At 43.5% G+C, this 11456-nt stretch overlaps 1 pseudogene; it reads left to right on the top strand.

Moving 5' to 3' along the window:
- Positions 1-2138: 2138 nt before the first annotated feature.
- LOC120231716 lies at positions 2139-3185 on the top strand (annotated as a pseudogene).
- The last annotated feature ends 8271 nt before the right edge of the window (positions 3186-11456 follow it).

Here is an 11456-nt window from a genome sequence, read left to right as displayed (position 1 = left end):
GTCTTTCAAAAATAAATAAATGTTAAAAAAATGTTTATTTAATTTTGAGAAAGAGAGAGAGACAGAGAATGAGCAAGGGAGGGCGAGGAGAGGAAGACACAGAATCCGAACCAGGCTCCAGGCTCCAAGCCAACAGCATAGAGCCTGATGCGGGGCTCAAACCCACAAACTGCGTGATGATGCCCTGAGCCGAAGTCGGACGCTTAACCAAATGAGCCACCCAGGTGCTCCATTGACACTGACATTTTTTAAAGAATCGAAGCCACCTGTTTTGCAGAAAGTTTCTAAATTTGGATTTCCCAGGTGATTCCTTATGACTAGACTCAGGTTAAACATTGTTGGGCAGGGACACTTACTGACGATGTTGTGCCCTTCATCAGAAGATCTATTGTGGGGCAGGTGCCTGGGTGGCTCAGGCCACCCACGCTGGCTATGGAGCCTGCTTGGGATTCTCTCTCGCTCTTGCTCTCTCTCTGCCCCTTCCCCTGCTTGTTCTCTCTCTCTCTCCAAAAACAAAAAATCCATGGTGTCAGCTGGCCCCATTGCTGGTGATGTCTGACCATTTGTTAAATGGTGACACCTGCCAGCTTTCTCCATTGTGATGACTCTTTCTTCTCCTAACTAGTCTTTTGAGGTGATACTTTGAGACACTGTGACTATCCCGTTCCAACCACTCAGCGGTGCGGCATCCACCAATAAGTTTTCTACGAATCAGTTATGACAAAACTTGTTGCAAAAGGGTGAGTTTCCAGTTTTACCATTTCTTCTACATTTATTGTCATTCTTTCTATGAGGGTGGGACATGAGGAGTATCAGCATGACTCAAACTATTTTCATGCAGTGTGTTACACCCCCACCCCCCCTCTGCCCAGTGGGATGTCTCCAAAGCTAGCCCCCAGGGCCTTTCGAGACGCTCCCCTCCTGGAGCATGTCCTTGCACTTGGGAACAAGATGAGCCAGCTTTTGTTTGTACATTTTCTGCTCTAGACCTGGAATCCACGATTTTCCAAGTAGCCAGGTTTCCTGTCAAGGGGATGGTATTTAGAGGCCACAATCTGGGTGCTAGGGTTTTCACTGCTTCCCGGCCCTCCTTACTTACTGGGGGGAGGAAGTGGCCTTTGCTGTTTCACCTCTCTACCTCTTCTCCATCCCACGTTCATTTCCTTTCCCCTTTTCTTTGGCATCAATTCCTTGACTGAACATCGGAAGCTCTAAAAACTAGCAGCTATGAACATAAATGGTACAATATTCAAAGGGAGACAACTTCTTCCATTTTTTCCTCCCAGCGTGCCCCCATCTAACTGAGTGAGCTACAGCTGAGCTATTTTAAGAACTACCTGTAAGGTAAGCAGCCTCTGGCAGCGGTTTCCCATTCAGATCTTTTTCTGCTTGGAGGTAAAGAAGTGGAGAGATTTCATCTAATACAAATATGATTTGAATTTTAAAAGTCTATGTCTAATTACTACTTATGACTATAATAAAAATGGATTTTATACACTGTAATTTTGTGGTTTGAATATGTAATCAGAAATGTGAAGCTTGATGCCTTTGATTTTAATTTCCATAACCGATGCCTCTCGGTTCGCATATTTCAATGGTTTCTGGGCTGAAACACCTTTTCCCAATTAGCAATCAAGATGTGCGCAGTAGTTCCAGACCTTCTCAGGGTTTGGACCACCCTGCATAATGCATTTTATTCCACATCATGATTATGCTTGGACCCTTTACTGAACTGGTCATTACCTTGACCACAGAAAGACATCCCACAGGGAATTCATTCTTGGATTCTTAGGTGGCCTAAGATTTGCATCTCTCTGCATGTAAACAGGCTAACTTCAACCAACAATGAGCCACCATTTTCAGAAGACAAAAAAATGAACAGCAGTTTATCACAACTGGAGCAGTGCTCCGATGTCTCCATCAAAGGCTCGTCATGAAGAGTCTGGGGACACCCCAGACACAGGACCGAGGACGAGCCATGGGGTCCGTCTCCTGAGAAAACTAAACTCTGGAGGGGTGCACTTGAGTGCCAGCGGTGACTGCAACAACAGTGAGCGAGTGAGGAAAGGCGGTTAGAGGCTCCTCAGAGCAGCCCAGGACAGGAGTCCGAATTGGGATTCGGCGCCATGGTTCCAACCATGGGTTTGTCTGCGTCTACCCCTGCTGTTACAGTTCCCACCTCACATGCTTCAGATCATCAGACGGCGTCCCCAGCATCAGGGTGTCCCGCGTGGGAAGGGAAAATGAAAAGCCGTCCAGTGCAGAGCATCTGACCCAACTTGTGAGAACAAAACGAACCCTGTGCCTGCCCACCAGGATCACGGGTATGAGTCCGTGGAATGTCCTATCACTGATGCTGTGGCCGAGAATAAGGAGCACCTAGATCCTTAGCTGATTGCCACCACCCAATCGGACGCCAGCCCTGGATCGGCCATTTGCACTGTTTACTGCAAGAGTGGACTCATCCATTCCGAGAGCAGATTTGGAGAATAAGTGGGTTTATCTTTCTGAACAGATGCTCTGGAATGCGATGGTACGGGAAGGGTGGAGGTGGAAGGATGAGGATGTTAGAAAGATAGGTACAGGGCTGCCTGGTGGCTCAGTTGGCTAAGCAGCTGACTTCGGCTCAGGTCATGATCTCACGGTCTGTGAGTTCGAGCCCCACAGCGGGCTCTGTGTTGACAGCTCAGAGCCTGGAGCCTGCTACTGATTCTGTGTCTCCCTCTCTCTCTCTCTGCCCCTTTCCTGCTTGCTTTCTGTCTGTCTGTCTCTCTCTCTCTCAAAAATAATAAACATTAAAAAAAAAGATATAATATCATCAGAATTCACAACCAGAATAACGAGCAAGTTTGGGACAAGAACTGGAAGTAGGAAGCCCTTAGTGACACCACTGCCCTTGGTGCTCCATCCTGATCCAGTTCAGAGGTAAAGAGAAAGAGTATTCACCAAGGGCAAGAATTCATTCCTGGATGGGGTCCAAGTTGCCTTTTGACAGGCACAATTGGATCATCAACCCTTGTGGGACAGAAGTCAGATAAGTCATCGGCGACTGCAATGGCAGTGAGGTCAAGCCGGACGACCAGTTTACCATCCTGGACGCCCGGCCTGCTCTGCGTCCTCTCTCGTGGGTGTGGGACAGAATGGAGGCTGCGTGGCGATGCTGGACCTCAGAGCCACTGCCTTGATGGAGATGGGAAAATATAAACTATTTTTTTTTCTGAGCAATACATTAAACTCCTTTCCCCAAACCAAATTGCTCTTGTGATGTAATGGGAATGTCACGTGGGTAATGACACCTTGCACTTCACTTAGTGAGGGTACCATGCACAGTGTTCTTTTGTTACCTTGCAGTTTATAGCAGATCATTATAGGTTTCCTTCCCACTCACCTTAAGTGGGAAGCAGTCCCTTGGTTTCTCCTTCAGCTGCAATATTGCCTATGTATTTAATCTAGAAAAGCGAAAAACCTCTGAAATAGAATTTTTCTTAAAATGTGAAGATTTATAATAATAAGAAAGAATTAGAAATAATTCCTCGCTCTTTCTCATGAATACTTGAGGTGTAGACCTAAAGGCCTATGTGATGCCGAGGAGCTATGATCTGGCCAAATATTTGAACTAATACTATTCATTATAAATAAATGGTTCTGCCTTTAGGAAAGTCCCCGGCGTTTCATTGTCCGTGCAGTATAGTAGCGCACCCTTAAGAAAATGCAGAGGGACACACTGGAGATGCATGTGGCAAAACTAAGGTGTGTCTTGGCTCCAAGGCCTCAATTGTGAGAACCTTTCAGGATGGACCTGGTTATAGAATAATTTTGGAGCACCTGGGTGACTCAGGCAGTTAAGCGTCTGACTCCTGAATTTGGCTCAGGTCATGATCTCATGGTTTGTGGGTTTGAGCCCCGTGTCAGTTTCTGTGCTGACAGTGCGGAGCCTGCTTGGGATCTTCTCTCTCTCTCCTTCTCTTTCTGCCTCTTCCCCTGCTTGTGTGCATGCTCTCTCTAAATAAATAAATAAACATTTTAAAAAAAGAATAGTTTCAATTCCCCCATGATTTCATGAGGTGTGTGCATTGGAATATGTTTTCACTTTTTCAATATTCTCATTTTAATCCCTGCTATTCTGGTATGTAACTCTGCTCCCAATAAGGTCTCACTGCCTGTGGCATTTGCCAAGTTATCCTGCCTGTAAGTCCCATTCCTTCTTCTGCCTGAAGCCCTCCCTCCAATCAACCTAACCTGAACCTTGGCACAAGTCACAGCACAGAATGGTCCCTCTCGAAAACACAATTTTGTTTTGTTGAGTGTTAGAATTCACAAGAAAAGTATTTTTCCTAGATACAGGATGTTTGCATCAACTCACTGCCACAGCACTTTTTTTTTTTAAGGGAGCTCTAAGTTTGCCATTGAAATTCTTTCTACCAGTCATTCATAAATTGCTTGTTCTACTTAGAGCAGGATGTTACAAATGACTACTGGGTCCTTCCTTCCTTCCTTCCTTCCTTCCTTCCTTCCTTCCTTCCTTCCTTCCTTCCTTCCTTCCTCCCCTCCTTCCTTTTCTTTCTTTTGAGAGAGTGTGCGCATGATCAGGGAAGGAGCAGAGAGAGAGAGGGAGACAGGGAATCCCAAGCAGGCTCCTCCAAGTCAGCACGGAGCCCAATGTGGGGCTCAATCCCATGAACCACGAGATCATGACCTGAGCCAAAACCAAGAGTCGGATGCCCAACCAACTGAGCCCCCCAAACTCATCTCTTTGGAAATAAGCCCTCCTGTTTCACTGGTTGTGATCACTGTTGAGTATAAAACACACGTACCTCCCCTCTGCTCCAGAGATGCTCCTCATCCCCATGTTGGGTCAACTACGGTTATGATGGAAACCACTTCTTGATTTACTTTAGCTCCTCCTCACCCCCCCAACACAATGTGTCCCGAGCCTGCCTGCCACGAGAGTGCCACAGGCAAGTGCCAGCACACAGTAGACAAGTGGACATAGGATAGAGTGGATATAGGATATTTGAAAAATATAAAGTGATAAATCTATTTATTTCCTTCTCCTTTCAACAACAACAAAAGATCCACAATCTTTTTAAATATCCATGGTAATAGACAAAAAATAATCATACACTAAACTACCAAAAAAAAAACCCCTAAATTAACTCCCCAAATAACAGGGCTCATGCTGTTACCCCTAGGAAAAAAAAGTAGCAAAATGATTGGTTAGACCAACAAAAATGCCAGTAACTTGTAAACTGACAGTCACTTTCCTGGTCCAACTGGAAATTGACAAAAGTCACCAGCTATACATAGAGGACAGTAAGAGCATTGTATGTCAAAATTTGGGAACATAGATATACTTAGAAACAATAGCTGTCCAGACTAAAAGCAAAGCCACACCATTTTATACTTCCTTCCATAAAGAGGTAGTGTTCATTTACTCGCCCTTGATATGTCCTCGGACTTACTTTGGTTAATAAAATGGAAGGGACATTGTATGATTCCTGAGCACAGCAATTTTAATATTTGTTCTCTTGGAACGTAGTTTCAACACTGCCACTTAAGAGAGCCAAGCCACTGTACGGGACCACTGGAGGAGAAGCGAGGGGCCGGCACTAACTGCCTGACACCTGCCGGCCATCAGCACACCTGGCTCACCAGCTGAATGCAACCCCATAAATGATCTCAAGTGAAATCAATGAAAGTACTGCCTAGCCAACCTAAAAAAACTATAAGACACAATAAACTATTTAAAGTTTAAGCCATAAGTTTTACAGCAATAGTTAAACAAGTGAGAACATTGTTTCTACTATAAATTATGGAGATTTCAACTAAGCATAAAATAATTATGGTGGACATCTGCTGTTTTGGCTAAGAACCCAAGTTGGTCCAACCAGTGAGTCCTGAAACTTTTCTCTGGACACTTCCTAGCATCTGGCTTCACCTCAGGGCAAGAAGGCTGCAGCACGTCTAGCCCTCTCAAGTTCAGGAAAGCCTCACCTTTTCTCCTTGGCCCCAGGAGGGTCCCTGTGGCCAGGACACCTGTAGGGTACCCCATCCTAGGCTCTGTGCACTCCTGGAGTTGGGGGTAGAGTTCCTAGCTCCCAGCCCATCAAGTAGTTGACCTTAAAAGTAAAATCATCAGGCAAGATAAACAGATAGATCGATCAATCGATCGATAGATAGATAAGAACAATTAATTTTATCAGCAAAAATGGGTTTGTTTGGGAATAACAGAATCTGTAAGGGATGCAACATACACCTTTCCCTGATGGGACTTTCCTGTTGAGGATTTTTCTGTAGAGGTCTGTAATTGACAATTCTTCCTGTACTTGCCACTCCATTTTAGTGAGTTTTAGGTCTATATATTTTCACCAAATATTATTACCTATAGTGATCTTACTACCTGGAAAACACTTTGCTGGTTTTCCAGGAAACAAGGAGGTCCTCTTTAACTTGTCCCTGACTTTTACCCCTCTGGGGGCTGGGATCATCACTCAATTTCTGCTGAAACAATTCCTAGGCAAATATCTTCTATCTCTAAAATGTGGATGTACTTGAAGAAATACTTCTGTCTTTTTCTTTTCTTTTTCCTTCCGAAAAGGATGTTTATGTAGCTACCAAGCAGCCAAACAACAGTGCCTCTCTCTGGGCTTCCTTCCTGTCTGAGTCTCCTTACCGACAAGCCTGCGCACGTATGGCTGAAGGTTCCTCAAAGAGCAAGAAGATGGCGGATCGCCCCCTGCTTGGGGCAAGGCTGTAGGAGGAATGCACGCACTCTCCTGCCCAGCCTCTGTTTGCCTGACCACAGCAGGAGAAGGCTGGAACAAGCTATAATTCTGAGGGCAACCCAGAAACAAGGGTTTGGCCAGAGGAGATTAGCTCTGATGTTCAAGAGTGACCTTTGGGGGCGCCTGGGTGGCTCAGTCAGTTAAGCATCCAACTTCAGCTCAGGTCATGATCTCATGGTTTGTGGGTTCCAGCCCCGCATGGGGCTCTGTGATACAGCTCAGGGCCTGGAGCTGCTTTGGATTTTTTTTTCTCTCTCTCTCTGTCAATAATAAATAAACTTTAAACATTTATTTAAAAAAATAAAGAGAGACCTTTGGATATCTGTGTGTTAAGGTCTCTAGCCTCTCCTGACCGTCTCTGCAGAGAACTGTGGATGCTGAGCCCAGGACAGAATCAGGGTGGCACCCGCAGAGCCTGGCTCCCCACCTTGCTGAGCTGGGGTTCCCACTGCAGGGAGGGGGCGTGGTGCAAAACCTCTGACCCCCACTTGGCGGAGGGAGGGCTGAACATGGAAAACTGAGCACCACCCACATTCTGGAGATTCTGTCCACTGAGCATTTGTGAACCCTGGTTCATTTCAGAGGCCTGGGTTAACCACTGGACGATTTGGATCTTGTGACTTGAGAGAGCAACAGGTGCTGCATAAAATCCAATGTGCTTTCTTTTTTCCCCTCCAACAAGTTTGTTTGTTTGTGTGGAGAACACGCTGGGGAGGGACAGAGAGAGAGGGAGAGAGAATCCCAAGCAGGTTTCACACTATCAGCACAGAGCCTGAGGCAGGGCTCAAATCCACAAACTTAGAGATCATGACCTGAGCGGAAATCAAGAGTCAGACACTTAACTGATGCAGCCGGCCAGGTGCCCGCTAGGGTGCTATCTACGTTGCCAATGCCTCTGTTGCAAAATTAATCCCATAAATGGCTGGTAAAGAGAAGTGCTGAGCACGTTTCCAGGTAAGTGACACCAGCACTTTATGTCACTGTGCAACCTGGGGAGGGAGAGGGGTTTCTGCTTGTTTCCAGTCCCCTCAGTCATATCCCCACCGCTTCCAGAACCTCTATCCTTACCTCACACTGTCCATAAAAATTGACTTGGAGGTGGGGGGCGTCTGGGTGGTTCAGTCAGTTAAGCGTCCGACTTCAGCTCAGGTCATGATCTCACGGTTCGTCGGTTCAAGCCCCACGTCGGGCTCTGTGCTGACAACTAGCTCAGAGCCTGGAATCTGCTTCAGATTCTGTGTCTCCCTCTCTGCCCCTCCCCTGCTTGTGCTCTGTCTCTCTCTCTCTCAAAAATAAATAAACAAAAAATTTTTTAAAAATTGACTTGAAATGCATCAGAGACCTACATGTAATAGCTGAAACTAGAAAGTTTTTAGAAGAAAATATAGGAATCTTTGCCATGGAGTAAGCAAAGATTTCTGATACACAAAACTAAAGGACTAAAACATAAAAGGAAAAATTTGCTAAATTGATCTTCATCAAAATTAAAGGCTTCTGTTCTTCAAAAAACACTGACAAATTACTTGTATACAAAACAAAGAACTTCTACTTCTTCCTACAAAGCACTAGCAAAAATACAACCCATATTTTAAACAGCTTTTTTGAGATATAATTCACATGCCATACAATCCACTCATTTAAAATGTACAGTTCAGGAACGCCTGGGTGGCTCAGTTGGTTGAGCATCTGACTCTTGATCTCGGTTTGGGTCATAATCTCATAGTTTGTGGGTTCGAGCCTCACACTGGGCTGTGCGCTGAGGGCACGGAGACTGCTTGGGATTCTGTCTCTCCTTCTCTCTGCTCCTCCCCAACTTGTTCTCGTTCTTCTCTCAAAGTAAGTAAATAAACTTAAATTTTTTAAATAAAATGTACAATTCAATGGATTCTAGTATATTTACAGAGCTGTGTATCTATCCCCACAATCAATTTTGGAGTGTTTTTATTGCTCCAAAAAGAAACCCTGCTCCTCCTGTCCCCCCCAATCCCTCCACCCTCCATCCCTAGCCTTAGGGAACCACTAATCTGATTACTATCTCCATAGATTTGTATATTCTGGGTATTTCACGTATAAGACATCATATCATAGGTGGCCTTCTGTGTCGGTCTTCTTTCACATGGATGTTTTGAAGGTTCATTCATGGTATAGCAGGCATTAGTACTTTGTTCCTTTTTACTACCAGATACAATTCCAATGCATGGATATGCCATATTCTATTTATCTGCTCATCAGTTATTGAACATTTGGGTTGTTTCCACAACTTGCTTTTTACAAATGTGCAAAAGGCGTCTGGGTGGCTTAGTCAGTTAAGCATCAGACTTTGGCTCAGGTCACGACCTCGCGGTTCGTGAGTTCGAGCCCTGCATTGGGTTCTGTGCTGACAGCTTGGAGCCTGGAGCCTGCTTTCAGATTCTGTGTGTGTGTGTGTGTGTGTGTGTGTGTGTGTGTGTGTGTGTCTGCCCCTCCCCTCCTCACTCTCTGTCTTTTTCTCTCAAAAATAAATAAATCCTCAGAAAAAAAATTTTTTAAATGTGCAAGAGGCTCAAGCAGATACTTCACCGAAGGAAATGTACAAATGGTCCATAGGCCTAAGAAAAGGTGATCAACATCATTAGTCATTAGAGGAAGTTAAAACCACAAGGAAATACCTCTACACAAATTGTTAAAAATTTAAAAGACTGATGATTCCAAGTGTTGGTGAAAACATGGAACTGTCAACCTGCCAGTGGGGATGTAGAATCATGCCGCCACTTTGGAAGACAATTTAGCAGTTTTTTATAAAATGAAAAATACACCTAAAGCACTCCTGGGTATTTGGCCAAGAGAAACAAAAACATGTCCACACAAAGAGTTGTACACAAACGTTCATCACATCTTCACTTGTAATAAAAAGTGGAAACAACCCAAATGTCCATCAATAGGTGAACGGATAACATAAACTGGTTTATGCACACAATGGAATATTTCTCAGCAATAAAAGGGAACTGATCACTGCATCACAACATTAGGAAAACACTCTGCCAAGCAAATTCAGACAAAAAGAAATTTATACTGTATGATTCTGTTTGTACGAAGTTTGAGAACTAATAAACACTAATTAATAGTTATGGAAATCAGACCATTGGCCTGTTTGTACGAAGTTCGAGAACTAACAACACTAATTAACAGTTATGGAAATCAGGCCAGTGGCTGTCTGGAGTTGGGAGTGGAGGTCGGGGTGGGCCGGAAACGGCGCATACGCAGTCGCTACTGGAGAGGGCTCCTACTAGCTCCCAAGAGTCAATTAATTGTAAATTTTCAGGAGTTTGGGGAGTCAGCTGTTAAACAGCCATTATTTAACAATTAAACTTACAATTAAGTGATATTTTTAAAAAGACAATAGATATTCACATCTATCTCTTCTCAGTCATTTTACTGTTTTACTGTTATCTGTGCTCTGTACGGTAGAAATGCTGTAACCTGGAGCCGATCTCTTCCCAAGGCCACATTCAGTGACACTGTGCTGGCAGCTTGACATCAGCCATGCTGGGAGTACCTGGGAGTCCTGGAAATGGGCAAGCTTTACCAATCATGCCTTAATTTAATTTTTTACTTGTCTAAACCAAACACAGTGATGGAAAAAATGCTAATGATGCCAATTGACCTTCAAAGTGAGTAGTGTGTACACCTGTCACATTGTGATTAGCACAACAAAATTAAGAAAATATTCTTCCAATATTCAAAAGCTACAATCTGATTCAGCAAAGAAGCTGCTCCTGTCATTGACAAACAAGTGATTTTTCCAACACATGTTGTGTTTCCTTTTTGTTTACTCCTCCTTAAAGTAAATGAAAGTAGCAACTACACTAGTTAAACGCTACCACTGGCTGGCTACAGATAAAAGACTGACAAAACTAGGTGAAAACATTTTGTGATAACCAACTGACTACATGCAAATTACAATAAAGAATATCATACTGTTTATTATTATTTATAAATTATGTAACATCCTTTATATCAGTAAAGTTTATACTTTTAATATGTTAAATTACTTATATGTTAAATAAATAGATGTTAAAAGATAACATTTTTTCCAGGGCCTGCTGTTAAATATTTACCAGTATACCAGTGGACACAGGGCATATTTTAAGTGATGGAAGTGATCTATATATTGGTTAAAGTGATGGTTTCATGGTAGATGCATTTGCCAAAACTCATCAAGCCAGATATTTCAAATGTGTACATTTTCAAATTGGTGCAGCACTCTGGAAAACAGTATACAGCTTCTTCAAAAAGTTAAAAATAAAACTACCTTACGATCCTGCAATTGCACCTCTAGGTATTTAATACAAAACTAAAGAATGCAAAAAGACTAATTTGAAGGGATACATGTACCCTGATGTTTATAGCAGCAGTGTCCACAATAGCCAAATTATGGGAATGCTAAAGTGTCCATCAATAAATTAATGAATAAAGGAGATGGAGTGTGTATATAAGGAATATTACCGAGCCATAAAAGAGAATGAAATCTTGCCATTTTCAATGACTTGGATGGAACTAGACAGTATAATGGTAAGTAAAATAAGTCACAGAAAGACAAATACCATATAATTTCAGTCATAGGTGACCGTTTTTTTGAGAGAGAGAGAGCGGGTGCAAGTGAGGGGCATCGAGAGAGAGGGAGAGAGAGAA

Source organism: Hyaena hyaena, unplaced genomic scaffold (genome assembly GCF_003009895.1).
Source record: "Hyaena hyaena isolate Hyena2069 unplaced genomic scaffold, ASM300989v1 scaffold_61, whole genome shotgun sequence".
NCBI classification, from domain to species: Eukaryota; Metazoa; Chordata; class Mammalia; order Carnivora; family Hyaenidae; genus Hyaena; species Hyaena hyaena.
This window is presented reverse-complemented; position numbering and strand designations above follow the sequence as displayed.